General features: G+C 38.7%; 1 pseudogene; it reads right to left on the bottom strand.

Moving 5' to 3' along the window:
* Window positions 1-4,860: 4,860 nt before the first annotated feature.
* Window positions 4,861-5,814, bottom strand: LOC149149673 (ubiquitin receptor RAD23d pseudogene; annotated as a pseudogene).
* Between the last annotated feature and the right edge of the window lie 701 nt (window positions 5,815-6,515).

The following is a 6,515-nucleotide window of genomic DNA, read 5'->3' as shown; positions in this document are numbered from 1 at the left end:
CATTTGAATTATCCAAGAATTGTTCATTTATGTAATGTAAAGGAGGTTTCCCCCTCGAAGAGGTTGAATTATAAGGCGTTGATCTATCTTTTCTATCTTTTCTTGAGCTGGTTTCATAACAATTTCAAGATTTGCTTCAAGGTAGGTCTTAATCCTTTGTATACGCCTTCAAGTGTTGGACCAAAATTTGTCTTAGGAGATCCTCCAAAAAGGGTCTTCTAAATCTACTTCAATAAATTTCATCAAGTCTACTTCAGGGGTCTCCAATATCAACTTCAATCGGTTCTCCAACTCAAATTCAATTCTACAATAAGGGGTTTCAGGTCTGGTTCAAAATGTTTGCTAGAGTTTGCACAAAAATTGTTCCAAGTTATGGTAAACACAAAGGCAAAACACCCCTCTTTACCTTGGGTTTGAGATTTTCTATAGGAGTGAATAATTCTAACTTCGGGGCTGAAATAACATAGTTTAGAAATCTTTCTGCAGGGTTGAATCTTGCTGGCCATAGAAGGCCCAAATTCCCTCAAGGTTTAGATCGAATTATAGGTCTGTATTAGGTCAAATTCCTAATAAAGAATAGCTCCAAAGATACTTAAAAAATATATAAGTCAATCCTTCACCATCTTCTCTAAAGGTTAGATCCTCTCTCTGTTGTACTCACTGAATTCTTCCGTAGATCTCCATGACCAAGTTTTGTACTTCACTTCCTTTGATTACTCCTTTAGATCACGGAATTATTTGCTCCATTTGTGCTCCATGACTATATATATATATATATATATATATATATATATATATATATATATATATATATAGATATACACAAAGTCATGATTATAACAAGCCTGACCTATGACTTTTGATGAAGCCAACCTGTCAAATGACACTGACTTGTAGTGTTTTAATGCTAAAAATAATTCAATGCTAATGACAATGTTCTTGCAGTCAAACCTAATGCTTTAAATGTTACCAATGGTGCTTCTTAAAAGAATGTAACCCAAGTTTGTTAGTGACTTTTGCAGTATTTATTGCATTTGGAAGGTCCTGCTTATTTTCAAGCATAAGTAATACAACATCACATAGCTCATCCTCATTCAACAATTTATGTAGTTCATCCCTTGCTTCTACAACACAATATTTTTCATAGCTATGAACCACAATTTTTGTTAAATAATTGATTTGCAAACTTTGTAACCCAACATCTAATATGCAATTTCCATAGAAACATCAAACTCAAATTCACTTCTGCAATCATGGAATCATCTGCCCTGTTGCAAAGCTTGTAAAAGGAACATGCTAGAAGAAAGCTCACCAAAGTGACTAGATTCAATTCATACATGCCATATACATATGGTTTAAGAGAGTGAAAACCTCATTTGCTTTTCTTATTCTTGTAATGGAAACCTTTTCACAGTTACTGAAGAATGGTCAACTCAATAACTCCTTGGCCAGCCATGCTTGTCCTTGTGTTATCGATGCTACAACACCCTTCGAATTTTGGCCTATATCCAAAATTTGGAGCCACCTTAAACCATGTATGTTGTCGTTTCTAGTAAGAAAAGACATTCCATGCTTGTTCTCTAAGTTTCTAAGTCCCTTTGCAAAGAAAACCTAAGTATCATCTTTTGGGTAAGGGAAGTGTCACATTGTGCGAAAGGGAGTTATAACACATCTTTAAGAGGAAACTTTGGTCCTAATGGGTCCTAATGGGTCCTATCTATCATAGAGACATGTATTAGACTCATTCCCAAATTTTGTGCACTTTTTTGTTGTCATCGTCACTTGTGTCACAAAGTGTATCTTAAGTGTCACACTTGGAGGAAAGTTTCATTTTTTTGTCATTTCAATGGGTTCATGTTGATTCTAGGTCTTAAGTGTTCCATTGATGTGTGGTTGATCATTTATGGGTGAGTGATCACCTTCTATTATTTTTGGTTTCATCTTTGCCTTACTATTTTGGGAAAGGGAAGTGTCGCATTGTGCGAAAGGTAGTTATAATGCATATTTAATAGGAAACTTTGGTACTAATGGGTCCTATCTATCATAGAGACATGTATTAGATTCATTCCCAAATTTTGTGCACTGTTTTGTTGTCATTGTCACTTGTGTCACAAAGTGTATCTCAAATGTTGCACTTGGAGGAAAGTTTCATTTTGATGTCGTTTCAACGGGTTCATGTTGATTCCAGGTGTTAAGTGTTCCATTGATGTGTAGTTAATCATTTATGAGTGTGTGATCACCTTTGAGTCTGTTTTGGTTTCATCTCTTCCTTACTAATCCCATACATAATCAATTTCCAGAATGTTCCTTGCTCAACCAACCACCCTTCGGACTTGCCTTCCTGAACTGTGCATTGCGTATTCTCAGGCCCTAGTAAACTTCCCTTGCCTCCTCGAACTGCGCATTGTGCAATCACTGCCAAGTTCAAGTACTTACAAGGAATTTCCTTACTAAATTCTACAACCGTCTTCACTGGTTCATCTTACCCTCACTTTGCTTATAACCCACATAGTGGTGGCAAGAAATTTACAACCATCCTGACTCATTCATCTTACCCTCACTTTACTTATAACCGACCTAGTAGTGGAAAGCCTCCATGTTGCATAAGGCTTTGGATGATAAGGAGACGTTTGGTTATTTTTATTTGGCTTTGGTCATTGCCTTACTATAGACTATTGTGAACGCTTTAGATGGTAAGGAGAAGCAACTAGTACTACGAGAAATATTATTTTTCGGAATTGCTCTATGTTTGGGACCATTGGGGTTGGATATAAGACCATTTACCCTAGGTCTCTTCTTTAGAATCTCGTATCTCATGCTCATGTGCGAGATTCAATTGGACAACCTTGCTAAATTCAACACACACAACCATATGTGGATGCAAAGTGTCCTCCATGGGTACTCCTTTACCTATCCATTGTCGTTCTTCTCTAACAGTTTCTGTTCAAAGGCTACAAAACCAGCTCCCACAAAAGAAATCTCCTACCCTATTAACATAACACATAAATGAACTAACCCCAAGGGTTAAATCAGTTGGTCAAAATCAGTGCCTCGCCATCGGGAAGTCACAGGGTCCAATCTCCTTGAATCCCTTGGGGTCAGGCCTTGCTAGTGGGCCGCGGGGCTTGATTACACATAAATGAACTAGCCCCAAGGGTTAGCTCAGTTGGTCAAAATCAGTGCTTCGCCATCGAGAGGTCATAGGGTCCAATCTCCCCGAAGCCCTTGGGGTCAGGCCTTGCTAGTGGGCCGCGGGGCTTGATTCCCTTCGGGGTCAATCAACGTACATTTTTCCGTGGACGTAGCGCCACTTGTTGACTAAGGCGTCCGTGAACCACAGCCTAAGAAAAAAACATTCGTCTCAATCCTAAAATTTTTTCTTTACTACCCTCAAAGCCTTCAACATTCAAATAGAGGCCAAGGTTTTCTTTGCTACCCACCAAGCCTTCAACATTCAAACAAAAGCTAAGTCAAAGTTTTTTTCGCTACCACTAAGCCTTCAACACTAAGACACAAGCTAAATCGATATTTAATGGTAAAGGAGTAACCTTGCTTTAGAAACTCAACATTCTTCCTCCATCAATGAAAATTGACCAGAAAAAAGGGTTTCTTGCTTCACGCTCTATACCATACTACGGACATTTTCTTACTTCACGCTTCGTACTACGAGACCCTCAAAACTCAGCGTAGGCACTTGAAAACTTGGAAAATCAATTTCCTTAAGCTCGTGTTTTTCAAGCCTCACGTGTAGTCCATGCAAACTTTATATATTATAGCTCACCATCGTTTTATAAGTCACCATTGTGGACATAACAAAAATAATTTGAAACATAATGCCATGGTACTTAGCATGATGGGCACGTGTCTCATCATTCCATTCTCTGGAACATACATGGGTCATCTCGAAACTCTACCCTTAGCCTCATTCATTTCGCCGTGGAGTCCCTGTTGCTATTGTTCTCAAATCGGGGAAGCAAAATGGGAGCACAATTAGCTTCCAAGGTGCTGAAAAGATTGATTTGTCACTTCGAGAGGTGTCTCTCATTGGATGTACCGAGAAATTTAGGTTTACAAGAGGCTATGCGAGGATCATAACTCATTCACTAGATGCAACTACTGGTGTACTAAAATTGAATGTCATTGTGATACATTAGGGTGATTTTATGGAACATAAAGGTTTTGTTACTCACGTTGAAGCAAGTGATTGGGTTTGTTTCCTTATTTACATTTATGAAGATTACTTCAAGGCTTTCATCTTATCTTCTTCTTTAGCTAAATCAAAATAATGATTTAGCCCCATGTTTAGAGGATATGCACTTGATAATTGGGACGAATGTATGTGGTTTCTCCAATCAGCAGTACTTAAATCTGATACTTCTGTATTGAATCAAGGTTAAGTCCTTAATGTTGGTCATATAAAGATGATGGTTGAAAAAATGTTTATGGGGTGAGTAAAAATGTGCTTATATGTTTTCATAAATGTTTTTATTTTATTACAATACAAAAGTAATGGTCAAAGTAGCAGGGACAATCATCACTACTTGATAATGAGTTCAAAGTAGATCACTACTTGATAATGAGTTCAAAGTAGCAGGGACAACCATCACTACTTGATAATTGATAATGAGTTCATAAGGAGTAGACATAATGCCTATGGATCTTAAGTGGTTAACTTATTTTATTAATTCCAAAGAAAAAAGTACAAAGAAAGACAGTTTTGGTCATACTCCCAGCCCATAGAATTATTTGAATTATTGGTTAGATGAATATGAAATAGAATTTAACAAAGTAATAATACAAACACAAATGTTCTAATAAAAAAATATTATACATAATTTCGCAATGAAGCTTTGTTGGGCACTACAACTCCGTACGACGATTATCATCATCACCGTGATCGCGAAGATATCTTGCTGTCTTCATTCTTGTCACACGCCAAAAATACTTGTATAACGCGGGCAGGCTCAAACCCCATGGCTGTGAGGCGCTCAATTGCCTCACGTTCCTCTGGACTTAGATTAGTGGCTTCGCCCATTCCTCCAGCAGCCTCGTCTTTAGCACCTTGAACAGGTTCAGTAAGTAGGCGAAGAATATCAGCCTGGTGATCTTGAATAAATTCCATCACTCGAGGAAACTTTTTGCTCAGTCTCTCAATCATGGGCTGCAATATTTCAGGGTTAGCTTGCACAAATGGCGTCAGAGCTTGGAAGTGTGGGTTACTCCGTAAAATGTCAATAACCTCAAAAAGGACCTGAGCATTGGTCAAAGCCCCAGATCCGCTTCGCATCGTGTTAGGGAGACTCTGTGGCAAAATATCTGAGTGGCCTGCATTATGCCCAACCTGAGCAGTGGCCGCTGGTCTAGCTCCAGTAGTAGACAAACTGGAGAGACCCTGGGGGAAAAGATCTAAAGGCACAGCATTAGGGTTAGCCCCACCTGTGGCTGCTGCGGTTATGGGCTGAGTTGAAGCTTCTTGATTATATGCATTTGCATCTGCCTTGGTTATTCCAGTACCGGAGGTGAAGATTGGAGCGGAGCTCCAGAAACCGGTGGAGCCTGGTGTGTTCCAGCAGTTGATGCCTTAGTTTTCGAGAGCGTAACTACGAGGGGAATATTGTGAGTAACTTTGTTTTCTTCCAAAGTGGTTTCATCGTTGAGAACCTTGCCCTGATAAATCAGTAACTGCTGTTCACTTGGAAAAGTGTGTGGTCCTTGAAGTCGCTCTATTTGTTTCTTAAGAGTTACAACTTTATCAGTGGGTTGCACCTCGATATGGAACTGCTTTCCCTTCAAAGTTTTGATCCAAACCTTCATTTGCGCCACCTCTATCAGATTCCAAAGACGACCTGAATGTTAAATCCCTCCCGACAAAACAAAAAATATCGTCACGCACAGCAGAGAGGGGCCGAGATGGCAATCAAATATTGATATGAACTATCATATCTTTGAATTAAGAAACGTTTATATAAATAAATGGTGAGAAGTGCCGCTTTGATAAAAGGTAATTTTTCATAATTATAACGTCGTAATAATAAACTCATTTTTTAGACAAACTTTCCCATGTTCTTTAAATGCGCGGACTCTTAACAAATCTGGTATGATTTGGCTATTTCTTTTCATTTTCCTCAACCTCGTTTCATTTCTATTCAGGCAGCGTTCGAGTGGTGGGGAAGACAAGAGGAATTTAAGCGTCCAATTCTTCCATTGTATTATGGTGTGTTTGGAAATGGAGAAATCACAAGATTTTTGAAGACTCAAAACTCCCTTTAAAGTCTGTGTTGCTAAGCATCTCCGCTCTCTATGAGTCGATCCAAAGGAGGCTGCCGAATAAGTTCTGAGTGATTACAGGTTTCGGGCTCATCTTTTTTGTTGTTTTTGTCTATGCTTGTCGCATTGGTATTTAGGAAAACAGACCATATATCAGCATGCTTCGGCGTTTTCTGTGTTCCGCTTAGTACATATGATCCTATATGGATGCCCAAATGTTTTTATGTGGTTCTCTTTTATTTCCTTGT

The sequence above is a fragment of the Pinus tabuliformis genome, chromosome 9 (assembly GCF_031772625.1).
Source record: "Pinus tabuliformis cultivar Carrire ecotype Pingquan chromosome 9, CPIR1, whole genome shotgun sequence".
In the NCBI taxonomy this organism is placed as follows: Eukaryota; Viridiplantae; Streptophyta; class Pinopsida; order Pinales; family Pinaceae; genus Pinus; species Pinus tabuliformis.
The sequence above is the reverse complement of the archived record's forward strand: the minus strand, read 5'-3'. Positions and strand labels throughout refer to the sequence as shown.